The following is a 16,712-nucleotide window of genomic DNA, read 5'->3' as shown; positions in this document are numbered from 1 at the left end:
ACACCATACATAAGGGCATTCTCTATCATAGGTGAAAAGTTTACATGTGTATTTGCAAGTTTACATTACAATTCATCAAACTCTTGAAACCAAGTCAGTTCTGACCTGAAACAACATGAAATGTTGTAAAATTGCATTTGTAAGCATATGTAATGCAGTTGAGCACATCTAACTTTACAGAATGAAGATATTGCAAATGCATCCAAATCAAGCTTCTCTCAGCTTGATATGCTTCCACACCATACATAAGGGCATTCTCTATCATAGGTGAAGAGTTTACATGTGTATTTGCAAGTTTTCATTACAATTCATCAAACTCTTGAAACCAAGTCAGTTCTGACCTGAAACAACATGAAATGTTGTAAAATTGCATTTGTAAGCATATGTAATGCAGTTGAGAACAACTAATTTTACAGAATGAAGATATTGCAAAACCATCCAAATCAAGCTTCTCTCAGCTTGATATTCTTCCACACCATACATAAGGGCATTCTCTATCATAGGTGAAGAGTTTACATGTGTATTTGCAAGTTTACATTACAATTCATCAACCTCTTGAAACCAAGTCAGTTCTGACCTGAAACAACATGAAATGTTGTAAAATTGCATTTTGTAAGCATATGTAATGCAGTTGAGCACATCTAACTTTACAGAATGAAGATATTGCAAAAGCATCCAAATCAAGCTTCTCTCAGCTTGATATGCTTCCACACCATACATAAGGGCATTCTCTATCATAGGTGAAGAGTTTACATGTGTATTTGCAAGTTTACATTACAATTCATCAAACTCTTGAAACCAAGTCAGTTCTGACCTGAAACAACATGAAATGTTGTAAAATTGCATTTGTAAGCATATGTAATGCAGTTGAGCACATCTAACTTTACAAAATGAAGATATTGCAAAACCATCCAAATCAAGCTTCTCTCAGCTTGATATGCTTCCACACCATACATAAGGGCATTCTCTATCATAGGTGAAGAGTTTACATGTGTATTTGCAAGTTTACATTACAATTCATCAAACTCTTGAAACCAAGTCAGTTCTGACCTGAAACAACATGAAATGTTGTAAAATTGCATTTGTAAGCATATGTAATGCAGTTGAGCACATCTAACTTTACAGAATGAAGATATTGCAAAAGCATCCAAATCAAGCTTCTCTCAGCTTGATATGCTTCCACACCATACATAAGGGCATTCTCTATCATAGGTGAAGAGTTTACATGTGTATTTGCAAGTTTACATTACAATTCATCAAACTCTTGAAACCAAGTCAGTTCTGACCTGAAACAACATGAAATGTTGTAAAATTTCATTTGTAAGCATATGTAATGCAGTTGAGCACATCTAACTTTACAGAATGAAGATATTGCAAAAGCATCCAAATCAAGCTTCTCTCAGCTTGATATGCTTCCACACCATACATAAGGGCATTCTCTATCATAGGTGAAGAGTTTACATGTGTATTTGCAAGTTTACATTACAATTCATCAAACTCTTGAAACCAAGTCAGTTCTGACCTGAAACAACATGAAATGTTGTAAAATTGCATTTGTAAGCATATGTAATGCAGTTGAGCACATCTAACTTTACAAAATGAAGATATTGCAAAACCATCCAAATCAAGCTTCTCTCAGCTTGATATGCTTCCACACCATACATAAGGGCATTCTCTATCATAGGTGAAGAGTTTACATGTGTATTTGCAAGTTTACATTACAATTCATCAAACTCTTGAAACCAAGTCAGTTCTGACCTGAAACAACATGAAATGTTGTAAAATTGCATTTGTAAGCATATGTAATGCAGTTGAGCACATCTAACTTTACAGAATGAAGATATTGCAAAAGCATCCAAATCAAGCTTCTCTCAGCTTGACATGGTTCCACACCATACATAAGGGCATTCTCTATCATAGGTGAAGAGTTTACATGTGTATTTGCAAGTTTACATTACAATTCATCAAACTCTTGAAACCAAGTCAGTTCTGACCTGAAACAACATGAAATGTTGTAAAATTGCATTTGTAAACCATCCAAATCAAGCTTCTCTCAGCTTGATATGCTTCCACACCATACATAAGGGCATTCTCTATCATAAGTGAAGAGTTTACATGTGTATTTGCAAGTTTACATTACAATTCATCAAACTCTTGAAACCAAGTCAGTTCTGACCTGAAACAACATGAAATGTTGTAAAATTGCATTTGTAAGCCATCCACATCAAGCTTCTCTCAGCTTGATATGCTTCCACACCATACATAAGGGCATTCTCTATCATAGGTGAAGAGTTTACATGTGTATTTGCAAGTTTACATTACAATTCATCAAACTCTTGAAACCAAGTCAGTTCTGACCTGAAACAACATGAAATGTTGTAAAATTGCATTTGTAAGCATATGTAATGCAGTTGAGCACAACTAACTTTACAGAATGAAGATATTGCAAAAGCATCCAAATCAAGCTTCTCTCAGCTTGATATTCTTCCACACCATACATAAGGGCATTCTCTATCATAGGTGAAGAGTTTACATGTGTATTTGCAAGTTTACATTACAATTCATTAAACTCTTGAAACCAAGTCAGTTCTGACCTGAAACAACATGAAATGTTGTAAAATTGCATTTGTAAGCATATGTAATGCAGTTGAGCACATCTAACTTTACAGAATGAAGATATTGCAAAACCATCCAAATCAAGCTTCTCTATGCTTGATATGCTTCCACACCATACATAAGGGCATTCTCTATCATAGGTGAAGAGTTTACATGTGTATTTGCAAGTTTACATTACAATTCATCAAACTCTTGAAACCAAGTCAGTTCTGACCTGAAACAACATGAAATGTTGTAAAATTGCATTTGTAAGCATATGTAATGCAGTTGAGCACATCTAACTTTACAGAATGAAGATATTGCAAAAGCATCCAAATCAAGCTTCTTTCAGCTTGACATGCTTCCACACCATACATAAGGGCATTCTCTATCATAGGTGAAGAGTTTACATGTGTATTTGCAAGTTTGCATTACAATTCATCAAACTCTTGAAACCAAGTCAGTTCTGACCTGAAACAACATGAAATGTTGTAAAATTGCATTTGTAAGCATATGTAATGCAGTTGAGCACATCTAACTTTACAGAATGAAGATATTGCAAAAGCATCCAAATCAAGCTTCTCTCAGCTTGATATGCTTCCACACCATACATAAGGGCATTCTCTATCATAGGTGAAGAGTTTACATGTGTATTTGCAAGTTTACATTACAATTCATCAAACTCTTGAAACCAAGTCAGTTCTGACCTGAAACAACATGAAATCGTGTAAAATTGCATTTGTAAGCATATGTAATGCAGTTGAGCACATCTAACTTTACAGAATGAAGATATTGCAAAAGCATCCAAATCAAGCTTCTCTCAGCTTGATATGCTTCCACACCATACATAAGGGCATTCTCTATCATAGGTGAAGAGTTTACATGTGTATTTGCAAGTTTACATTACAATTCATCAAACTCTTGAAACCAAGTCAGTTCTGACCTGAAACAACATGAAATGTTGTAAAATTGCATTTGTAAGCATATGTAATGCAGTTGAGCACAACTAACTTTACAGAATGAAGATATTGCAACACCATCCAAATCAAGCTTCTCTCAGCTTGATATTCTTCCACACCATACATAAGGGCATTCTCTATCATAGGTGAAGAGTTTACATGTGTATTTGCAAGTTTACATTACAATTCATTAAACTCTTGAAACCAAGTCAGTTCTGACCTGAAACAACATGAAATCTTGTAAAATTGCATTTGTAAGCATATGTAATGCAGTTGAGCACATCTAACTTTACAGAATGAAGATATTGCAAAACCATCCAAATCAAGCTTCTCTCAGCTTGATATGCTTCCACACCATACATAAGGGCATTCTCTATCATAGGTGAAGAGTTTACATGTGTATTTGCAAGTTTACATTACAATTCATCAAACTCTTGAAACCAAGTCAGTTCTGACCTGAAACAACATGAAATGTTGTAAAATTGCATTTGTAAACCATCCAAATCAAGCTTCTCTCAGCTTGATATGCTTCCACACCATACATAAGGGCATTCTCTATCATAGGTGAAGAGTTTACATGTGTATTTGCAAGTTTACATTACAATTCATCAAACTCTTGAAACCAAGTCAGTTCTGACCTGAAACAACATGAAATGTTGTAAAATTGCATTTGTAAACCATCCAAATCAAGCTTCTCTCAGCTTGATATGCTTCCACACCATACATAAGGGCATTCTCTATCATAGGTGAAGAGTTTACATGTGTATTTGCAAGTTTACATTACAATTCATCAAACTCTTGAAACCAAGTCAGCTCTGACCTGAAACAACATGAAATGATGTAAAATTGCATTTGTAAGCATATGTAATGCAGTTGAGCACAACTAACTTTACAAAATGAAGATATTGCAAAACCATCCAAATCAAGCTTCTCTCAGCTTGATATTCTTCCACACCATACATAAGGGCATTCTCTATCATAGGTGAAGAGTTTACATGTGTATTTGCAAGTTTACATTACAATTCATTAAACTCTTGAAACCAAGTCAGTTCTGACCTGAAACAAAATGAAATGTTGTAAAATTGCATTTGTAAGCATATGTAATGCAGTTGAGCACATCTAACTTTACAGAATGAAGATATTGCAAAACCATCCAAATCAAGCTTCTCTCAGCTTGATATGCTTCCACACCATACATAAGGGCATTCTCTATCATAGGTGAAGAGTTTACATGTGTATTTGCAAGTTTACATTACAATTCATCAAACTCTTGAAACCAAGTCAGTTCTGACCTGAAACAACATGAAATGTTGTAAAATTGCACTTGTAAACCATCCAAATCAAGCTTCTCTCAGCTTGATATGCTTCCACACCATACATAAGGGCATTCTCTATCATAGGTGAAGAGTTTACATGTGTATTTGCAAGTTTACATTACAATTCATCAAACTCTTGAAACCAAGTCAGTTCTGACCTGAAACAACATGAAATGTTGTAAAATTGCATTTGTAAGCATATGTAATGCAGTTGAGCACAACTAACTTTACAGAATGAAGATATTGCAAAACCATCCTAATCAAGCTTCTCTCAGCTTGATATTCTTCCACACCATACATAAGGGCATTCTCTATCATAGGTGAAGAGTTTACATGTGTATTTGCAAGTTTACATTACAATTCATCAAACTCTTGAAACCAAGTCAGTTCTGACCTGAAACAACATGAAATGTTGTAAAATTGCATTTGTAAACCATCCAAATCAAGCTTCTCTCAGCTTGATATGCTTCCACACCATACATAAGGGCATTCTCTATCATAGGTGAAGAGTTTACATGTGTATTTGCAAGTTTACATTACAATTCATCAAACTCTTGAAACCAAGTCAGTTCTGACCTGAAACAACATGAAATGATGTAAAATTGCATTTGTAAGCATATGTAATGCAGTTGAGCACAACTAACTTTACAAGATGAAGATATTGCAAAACCATCCAAATCAAGCTTCTCTCAGCTTGATATTCTTCCACACCATACATAAGGGCATTCTCTATCATAGGTGAAGAGTTTACATGTGTATTTGCAAGTTTACATTACAATTCATTAAACTCTTGAAACCAAGTCAGTTCTGACCTGAAACAAAATGAAATGTTGTAAAATTGCATTTGTAAGCATATGTAATGCAGTTGAGCACATCTAACTTTACAGAATGAAGATATTGCAAAACCATCCAAATCAAGCTTCTCTCAGCTTGATATGCTTCCACACCATACATAAGGGCATTCTCTATCATAGGTGAAGAGTTTACATGTGTATTTGCAAGTTTACATTACAATTCATCAAACTCTTGAAACCAAGTCAGTTCTGACCTGAAACAACATGAAATGTTGTAAAATTGCATTTGTAAGCATATGTAATGCAGTTGAGCACATCTAACTTTACAGAATGAAGATATTGCAAAACCATCCAAATCAAGCTTCTCTCAGCTTGATATGCTTCCACACCATACATAAGGGCATTCTCTATCATAGGTGAAGAGTTTACATGTGTATTTGCAAGTTTACATTACAATTCATCAAACTCTTGAAACCAAGTCAGTTCTGACCTGAAACAACATGAAATGTTGTAAAATTGCACTTGTAAACCATCCAAATCAAGCTTCTCTCAGCTTGATATGCTTCCACACCATACATAAGGGCATTCTCTATCATAGGTGAAGAGTTTACATGTGTATTTGCAAGTTTACATTACAATTCATCAAACTCTTGAAACCAAGTCAGTTCTGACCTGAAACAACATGAAATGTTGTAAAATTGCATTTGTAAGCATATGTAATGCAGTTGAGCACATCTAACTTTACAAAATGAAGATATTGCAAAACCATCCAAATCAAGCTTCTCTCAGCTTGATATGCTTCCACACCATACATAAGGGCATTCTCTATCATAGGTGAAGAGTTTACATGTGTATTTGCAAGTTTACATTACAATTCATCAAACTCTTGAAACCAAGTCAGTTCTGACCTGAAACAACATGAAATGTTGTAAAATTGCATTTGTAAGCATATGTAATGCAGTTGAGCACATCTAACTTTACAGAATGAAGATATTGCAAAAGCATCCAAATCAAGCTTCTCTCAGCTTGACATGCTTCCACACCATACATAAGGACATTCTCTATCATAGGTGAAGAGTTTACATGTGTATTTGCAAGTTTACATTACAATTCATCAAACTCTTGAAACCAAGACAGTTCTGACCTGAAACAACATGAAATGTTGTAAAATTGCATTTTTAAGCATATGTAATGCAGTTGAGCACATCTAACTTTACAGAATGAAGATATTGCAAAAGCATCCAAATCATGCTTCTCTCAGCTTGATATGCTTCCACACCATACATAAGGGCATTCTCTATCATAGGTGAAGAGTTTACATGTGTATTTGCAAGTTTACATTACAATTCATCAAACTCTTGAAACCAAGTCAGTTCTGACCTGAAACAACATGAAATGTTGTAAAATTGCATTTGTAAACCATCCAAATCAAGCTTCTCTCAGCTTGATATGCTTCCACACCATACATAAGGGCATTCTCTATCATAGGTGAAGAGTTTACATGTGTATTTGCAAGTTTACATTACAATTCATCAAACTCTTGAAACCAAGTCAGTTCTGACCTGAAACAGCATGAAATGTTGTAAAATTGCATTTGTAAGCATATGTAATGCAGTTGAGCACAACTAACTTTACAGAATGAAGATATTGCAAAACCATCCAAATCAAGCTTCTCTCAGCTTGATATTCTTCCACACCATACATAAGGGCATTCTCTATCATAGGTGAAGAGTTTACATGTGTATTTGCAAGTTTACATTACAATTCATCAAACTCTTGAAACCAAGTCAGTTCTGACCTGAAACAACATGAAATGTTGTAAAATTGCATTTGTAAGCATATGTAATGCAGTTGAGCACATCTAACTTTACAGAATGAAGATATTGCAAAAGCATCCAAATCAAGCTTCTCTCAGCTTGACATGCTTCCACACCATACATAAGGGCATTCTCTATCATAGGTGAAGAGTTTACATGTGTATTTGCAAGTTTACATTACAATTCATCAAACTCTTGAAACCAAGTCAGTTCTGACCTGAAACAACATGAAATGTTGTAAAATTGCATTTGTAAGCATATGTAATGCAGTTGAGCACATCTAACTTTACAGAATGAAGATATTGCAAAAGCATCCAAATCAAGCTTCTCTCAGCTTGATATGCTTCCACACCATACATAAGGGCATTCTCTATCATAGGTGAAGAGTTTACATGTGTATTTGCAAGTTTACATTACAATTCATCAAACTCTTGAAACCAAGTCAGTTCTGACCTGAAACAACATGAAATGTTGTAAAATTGCATTTGTAAGCATATGTAATGCAGTTGAGCACATCTAACTTTACAGAATGAAGATATTGCAAAAGCATCCAAATCAAGCTTCTCTCAGCTTGACATGCTTCCACACCATACATAAGGACATTCTCTATCATAGGTGAAGAGTTTACATGTGTATTTGCAAGTTTACATTACAATTCATCAAACTCTTGAAACCAAGACAGTTCTGACCTGAAACAACATGAAATGTTGTAAAATTGCATTTTTAAGCATATGTAATGCAGTTGAGCACATCTAACTTTACAGAATGAAGATATTGCAAAAGCATCCAAATCATGCTTCTCTCAGCTTGATATGCTTCCACACCATACATAAGGGCATTCTCTATCATAGGTGAAGAGTTTACATGTGTATTTGCAAGTTTACATTACAATTCATCAAACTCTTGAAACCAAGTCAGTTCTGACCTGAAACAACATGAAATGTTGTAAAATTGCATTTGTAAACCATCCAAATCAAGCTTCTCTCAGCTTGATATGCTTCCACACCATACATAAGGGCATTCTCTATCATAGGTGAAGAGTTTACATGTGTATTTGCAAGTTTACATTACAATTCATCAAACTCTTGAAACCAAGTCAGTTCTGACCTGAAACAGCATGAAATGTTGTAAAATTGCATTTGTAAGCATATGTAATGCAGTTGAGCACAACTAACTTTACAGAATGAAGATATTGCAAAACCATCCAAATCAAGCTTCTCTCAGCTTGATATTCTTCCACACCATACATAAGGGCATTCTCTATCATAGGTGAAGAGTTTACATGTGTATTTGCAAGTTTACATTACAATTCATTAAACTCTTGAAACCAAGTCAGTTCTGACCTGAAACAACATGAAATGTTGTAAAATTGCATTTGTAAGCATATGTAATGCAGTTGAGCACATCTAACTTTACAGAATGAAGATATTGCAAAAGCATCCAAATCAAGCTTCTCTCAGCTTGATATGCTTCCACACCATACATAAGGGCATTCTCTATCATAGGTGAAGAGTTTACATGTGTATTTGCAAGTTTACATTACAATTCATCAAACTCTTGAAACCAAGTCAGTTCTGACCTGAAACAACATGAAATGCTGTAAAATTGCATTTGTAAACCATCCAAATCAAGCTTCTCTCAGCTTGATATGCTTCCGCACCATACATAAGGGCATTCTCTATCATAGGTGAAGAGTTTACATGTGTATTTGCAAGTTTACATTACAATTCATCAAACTCTTGAAACCAAGTCAGTTCTGACCTGAAACAACATGAAATGTTGTAAAATTGCATTTGTAAGCATATGTAATGCAGTTGAGCACATCTAACTTTACAGAATGAAGATATTGCAAAAGCATCCAAATCAAGCTTCTCTCAGCTTGACATGCTTCCACACCATACATAAGGGCATTCTCTATCATAGGTGAAGAGTTTACATGTGTATTTGCAAGTTTACATTACAATTCATCAAACTCTTGAAACCAAGTCAGTTCTGACCTGAAACAACATGAAATGTTGTAAAATTGCATTTGTAAGCATATGTAATGCAGTTGAGCACATCTAACTTTACAGAATGAAGATATTGCAAAAGCATCCAAATCAAGCTTCTCTCAGCTTGATATGCTTCCACACCATACATAAGGGCATTCTCTATCATAGGTGAAGAGTTTACATGTGTATTTGCAAGTTTACATTACAATTCATCAAACTCTTGAAACCAAGTCAGTTCTGACCTGAAACAACATGAAATGTTGTAAAATTGCATTTGTAAGCATATGTAATGCAGTTGAGCACATCTAACTTTACAGAATGAAGATATTGCAAAAGCATCCAAATCAAGCTTCTCTCAGCTTGATATGCTTCCACACCATACATAAGGGCATTCTCTATCATAGGTGAAGAGTTTACATGTGTATTTGCAAGTTTACATTACAATTCATCAAACTCTTGAAACCAAGTCAGTTCTGACCTGAAACAACATGAAATGTTGTAAAATTGCATTTGTAAGCATATGTAATGCAGTTGAGCACATCTAACTTTACAGAATGAAGATATTGCAAAAGCATCCAAATCAAGCTTCTCTCAGCTTGATATGCTTCCACACCATACATAAGTGCATTCTCTATCATAGGTGAAGAGTTTACATGTGTATTTGCAAGTTTACATTACAATTCATCAAACTCTTGAAACCAAGTCAGTTCTGACCTGAAACAACATGAAATGTTGTAAAATTGCATTTGTAAGCATATGTAATGCAGTTGAGCACAACTAACTTTACAGAATGAAGATATTGCAAAACCATCCAAATCAAGCTTCTCTCAGCTTGATATTCTTCCACACCATACATAAGGGCATTCTCTATCATAGGTGAAGAGTTTACATGTGTATTTGCAAGTTTACATTACAATTCATCAAACTCTTGAAACCAAGTCAGTTCTGACCTGAAACAACATGAAATGTTGTAAAATTGCATTTGTAAGCATATGTAATGCAGTTGAGCACATCTAACTTTACAGAATGAAGATATTGCAAAACCATCCAAATCAAGCTTCTCTCAGCTTGATATGCTTCCACACCATACATAAGGGCATTCTCTATCATAGGTGAAGAGTTTACATGTGTATTTGCAAGTTTACATTACAATTCATCAAACTCTTGAAACCAAGTCAGTTCTGACCTGAAACAACATGAAATGCTGTAAAATTGCATTTTTAAACCATCCAAATCAAGCTTCTCTCAGCTTGATATGCTTCCACACCATACATAAGGGCATTCTCTATCATAGGTGAAGAGTTTACATGTGTATTTGCAAGTTTACATTACAATTCATCAAACTCTTGAAACCAAGTCAGTTCTGACCTGAAACAACATGAAATGTTGTAAAATTGCATTTGTAAGCATATGTAATGCAGTTGAGCACAACTAACTTTACAGAATGAAGATATTGCAAAACCATCCAAATCAAGCTTCTCTCAGCTTGATATTCTTCCACACCATACATAAGGGCATTCTCTATCATAGGTGAAGAGTTTACATGTGTATTTGCAAGTTTACATTACAATTCATCAAACTCTTGAAACCAAGTCAGTTCTGACCTGAAACAACATGAAATGTTGTAAAATTGCATTTGTAAGCATATGTAATGCAGTTGAGCACATCTAACTTTACAGAATGAAGATATTGCAAAAGCATCCAAATCAAGCTTCTCTCAGCTTGATATGCTTCCACACCATACATAAGGGCATTCTCTATCATAGGTGAAGAGTTTACATGTGTATTTGCAAGTTTACATTACAATTCATCAAACTCTTGAAACCAAGTCAGTTCTGACCTGAAACAACATGAAATGTTGTAAAATTGCATTTGTAAGCATATGTAATGCAGTTGAGCACATCTAACTTTACAGAATGAAGATATTGCAAAAGCATCCAAATCAAGCTTCTCTCAGCTTGATATGCTTCCACACCATACATAAGTGCATTCTCTATCATAGGTGAAGAGTTTACATGTGTATTTGCAAGTTTACATTACAATTCATCAAACTCTTGAAACCAAGTCAGTTCTGACCTGAAACAACATGAAATGTTGTAAAATTGCATTTGTAAGCATATGTAATGCAGTTGAGCACAACTAACTTTACAGAATGAAGATATTGCAAAACCATCCAAATCAAGCTTCTCTCAGCTTGATATTCTTCCACACCATACATAAGGGCATTCTCTATCATAGGTGAAGAGTTTACATGTGTATTTGCAAGTTTACATTACAATTCATCAAACTCTTGAAACCAAGTCAGTTCTGACCTGAAACAACATGAAATGTTGTAAAATTGCATTTGTAAGCATATGTAATGCAGTTGAGCACATCTAACTTTACAGAATGAAGATATTGCAAAACCATCCAAATCAAGCTTCTCTCAGCTTGATATGCTTCCACACCATACATAAGGGCATTCTCTATCATAGGTGAAGAGTTTACATGTGTATTTGCAAGTTTACATTACAATTCATCAAACTCTTGAAACCAAGTCAGTTCTGACCTGAAACAACATGAAATGCTGTAAAATTGCATTTTTAAACCATCCAAATCAAGCTTCTCTCAGCTTGATATGCTTCCACACCATACATAAGGGCATTCTCTATCATAGGTGAAGAGTTTACATGTGTATTTGCAAGTTTACATTACAATTCATCAAACTCTTGAAACCAAGTCAGTTCTGACCTGAAACAACATGAAATGTTGTAAAATTGCATTTGTAAGCATATGTAATGCAGTTGAGCACAACTAACTTTACAGAATGAAGATATTGCAAAACCATCCAAATCAAGCTTCTCTCAGCTTGATATTCTTCCACACCATACATAAGGGCATTCTCTATCATAGGTGAAGAGTTTACATGTGTATTTGCAAGTTTACATTACAATTCATCAAACTCTTGAAACCAAGTCAGTTCTGACCTGAAACAACATGAAATGCTGTAAAATTGCATTTGTAAACCATCCAAATCAAGCTTCTCTCAGCTTGATATGCTTCCACACCATACATAAGGGCATTCTCTATCATAGGTGAAGAGTTTACATTTGTATTTGCAAGTTTACTTTACAATTCATCAAACTCTTGAAACCAAGTCAGTTCTGACCTGAAACAACATGAAATGTTGTAAAATTGCATTTGTAAGCATATGTAATGCAGTTGAGCACAACTAACTTTACAGAATGAAGATATTGCAAAACCATCCAAATCAAGCTTCTCTCAGCTTGATATTCTTCCACACCATACATAAGGGCATTCTCTATCATAGGTGAAGAGTTTACATGTGTATTTGCAAGTTTACATTACAATTCATCAAACTCTTGAAACCAAGTCAGTTCTGACCTGAAACAACATGAAATGTTGTAAAATTGCATTTGTAAGCATATGTAATGCAGTTGAGCACATCTAACTTTACAGAATGAAGATATTGCAAAACCTTCCAAATCAAGCTTCTCTCAGCTTGATATGCTTCCACACCATACATAAGGGCATTCTCTATCATAGGTGAAGAGTTTACATGTGTATTTGCAAGTTTACATTACAATTCATCAAACTCTTGAAACCAAGTCAGTTCTGACCTGAAACAACATGAAATGTTGTAAAATTGCATTTGTAAGCATATGTAATGCAGTTGAGCACATCTAACTTTACAGAATGAAGATATTGCAAAAGCATCCAAATCAAGCTTCTCTCAGCTTGATATGCTTCCACACCATACATAAGGGCATTCTCTATCATAGGTGAAGAGTTTACATGTGTATTTGCAAGTTTACATTACAATTCATCAAACTCTTGAAACCAAGTCAGTTCTGACCTGAAACAACATGAAATGTTGTAAAATTGCATTTGTAAACCATCCAAATCAAGCTTCTCTCAGCTTGATATGCTTCCACACCATACATAAGGGCATTCTCTATCATAGGTGAAGAGTTTACATGTGCATTTGCAAGTTTACATTACAATTCATCAAACTCTTGAAACCAAGTCAGTTCTTACCTGAAACAACATGAAATGTTGTAAAATTGCATTTGTAAGCATATGTAATGCAGTTGAGCACAACTAACTTTACAGAATGAAGATATTGCAAAACCATCCAAATCAAGCTTCTCTCAGCTTGATATTCTTCCACACCATACATAAGGGCATTCTCTATCATAGGTGAAGAGTTTACATGTGTATTTGCAAGTTTACATTACAATTCATTAAACTCTTGAAACCAAGTCAGTTCTGACCTGAAACAACATGAAATGTTGTAAAATTGCATTTGTAAGCATATGTAATGCAGTTGAGCACATCTAACTTTACAGAATGAAGATATTGCAAAACCATCCAAATCAAGCTTCTCTCAGCTTGATATGCTTCCACACCATACATAAGGGCATTCTCTATCATAGGTGAAGAGTTAACATGTGTATTTGCAAGTTTACATTACAATTCATCAAACTCTTGAAACCAAGTCAGTTCTGACCTGAAACAACATGAAATGTTGTAAAATTGCATTTGTAAGCATATGTAATGCAGTTGAGCACATCTAACTTTACAGAATGAAGATATTGCAAAAGCATCCAAATCAAGCTTCTCTCAGCTTGATATGCTTCCACACCATACATAAGGGCATTCTCTATCATAGGTGAAGAGTTTACATGTGTATTTGCAAGTTTACATTACAATTCATCAAACTCTTGAAACCAAGTCAGTTCTGACCTGAAACAACATGAAATGCTGTAAAATTGCATTTGTAAACCATCCAAATCAAGCTTCTCTCAGCTTGATATGCTTCCACACCATACATAAGGGCATTCTCTATCATAGGTGAAGAGTTTACATGTGTATTTGCAAGTTTACATTACAATTCATCAAACTCTTGAAACCAAGTCAGTTCTGACCTGAAACAACATGAAATGTTGTAAAATTGCATTTGTAAGCATATGTAATGCAGTTGAGCACAACTAACTTTACAGAATGAAGATATTGCAAAACCATCCAAATCAAGCTTCTCTCAGCTTGATATTCTTCCACACCATACATAAGGGCATTCTCTATCATAGGTGAAGAGTTTACATGTGTATTTGCAAGTTTACATTACAATTCATCAAACTCTTGAAACCAAGTCAGTTCTGACCTGAAACAACATGAAATGCTGTAAAATTGCATTTGTAAACCATCCAAATCAAGCTTCTCTCAGCTTGATATTCTTCCACACCATACATAAGGGCATTCTCTATCATAGGTGAAGAGTTTACATGTGTATTTGCAAGTTTACATTACAATTCATTAAACTCTTGAAACCAAGTCAGTTCTGACTTGAAACAACATGAAATGTTGTAAAATTGCATTTGTAAGCATATGTAATGCAGTTGAGCACATCTAACTTTGCAGAATGAAGATATTCCAAAACCATCCAAATCAAGCTTCTCTCAGCTTGATATGCTTCCACACCATACATAAGGGCATTCTCTATCATAGGTGAAGAGTTTACATGTGTATTTGCAAGTTTACATTACAATTCATCAAACTCTTGAAACCAAGTCAGTTCTGACCTGAAACAACATGAAATGTTGTAAAATTGCATTTGTAAGCATATGTAATGCAGTTGAGCACATCTAACTTTACAGAATGAAGATATTGCAAAAGCATCCAAATCAAGCTTCTCTCAGCTTGATATGCTTCCACACCATATATAAGGGCATTCTCTATCATAGGTGAAGAGTTTACATGTGTATTTGCAAGTTTACATTACAATTCATCAAACTCTTGAAACCAAGTCAGTTCTGACCTGAAACAACATGAAATGCTGTAAAATTGCATTTGTAAACCATCCAAATCAAGCTTCTCTCAGCTTGATATGCTTCCACACCATACATAAGGGCATTCTCTATCATAGGTGAAGAGTTTACATGTGTATTTGCAAGTTTACATTACAATTCATCAAACTCTTGAAACCAAGTCAGTTCTGACCTGAAACAACATGAAATGTTGTAAAATTGCATTTGTAAACCATCCAAATCAAGCTTCTCTCAGCTTGATATGCTTCCACACCATACATAAGGGCATTCTCTATCATAGGTGAAGAGTTTACATTTGTATTTGCAAGTTTACTTTACAATTCATCAAACTCTTGAAACCAAGTCAGTTCTGACCTGAAACAACATGAAATGTTGTAAAATTGCATTTGTAAGCATATGTAATGCAGTTGAGCACAACTAACTTTACAGAATGAAGATATTGCAAAACCATCCAAATCAAGCTTCTCTCAGCTTGATATTCTTCCACACCATACATAAGGGCATTCTCTATCATAGGTGAAGAGTTTACATGTGTATTTGCAAGTTTACATTACAATTCATCAAACTCTTGAAACCAAGTCAGTTCTGACCTGAAACAACATGAAATGCTGTAAAATTGCATTTGTAAACCATCCAAATCAAGCTTCTCTCAGCTTGATATGCTTCCACACCATACATGAGGGCATTCTCTATCATAGGTGAAGAGTTTACATGTGTATTTGCAAGTTTACTTTACAATTCATCAAACTCTTGAAACCAAGTCAGTTCAGACCTGAAACAACATGAAATGTTGTAAAATTGCATTTGTAAGCATATGTAGTGCAGTTGAGCACAACTAACTTTACAGAATGAAGATATTGCAAAACCATCCAAATCAAGCTTCTCTCAGCTTGATATTCTTCCACACCATACATAAGGGCATTCTCTATCATAGGTGAAGAGTTTACATGTGTATTTGCAAGTTTACATTACAATTCATCAAACTCTTGAAACCAAGTCAGTTCTGACCTGAAACAACATGAAATGTTGTAAAATTGCATTTGTAAGCATATGTAATGCAGTTGAGCACATCTAACTTTACAGAATGAAGATATTGCAAAAGCATCCAAATCAAGCTTCCCTCAGCTTGATATGCTTCCACACCATACATAAGGGCATTCTCTATCATAGGTGAAGAGTTTACATGTGTATTTGCAAGTTTACATTACAATTCATCAAACTCTTGAAACCAAGTCAGTTCTGACCTGAAACAACATGAAATGTTGTAAAATTGCATTTGTAAGCATATGTAATGCAGTTGAGCACATCTAACTTTACAGAATGAAGATATTGCAAAAGCATCCAAATCAAGCTTCTCTCAGCTTGACATGCTTCCACACCATACATAAGGGCATTCTCTATCATAGGTGAAG

This window comes from Amia ocellicauda, chromosome 2 (assembly GCF_036373705.1).
Source record: "Amia ocellicauda isolate fAmiCal2 chromosome 2, fAmiCal2.hap1, whole genome shotgun sequence".
Lineage (NCBI taxonomy): Eukaryota > Metazoa > Chordata > Actinopteri > Amiiformes > Amiidae > Amia > Amia ocellicauda.
The sequence above is the reverse complement of the archived record's forward strand: the minus strand, read 5'-3'. Positions refer to the sequence as shown.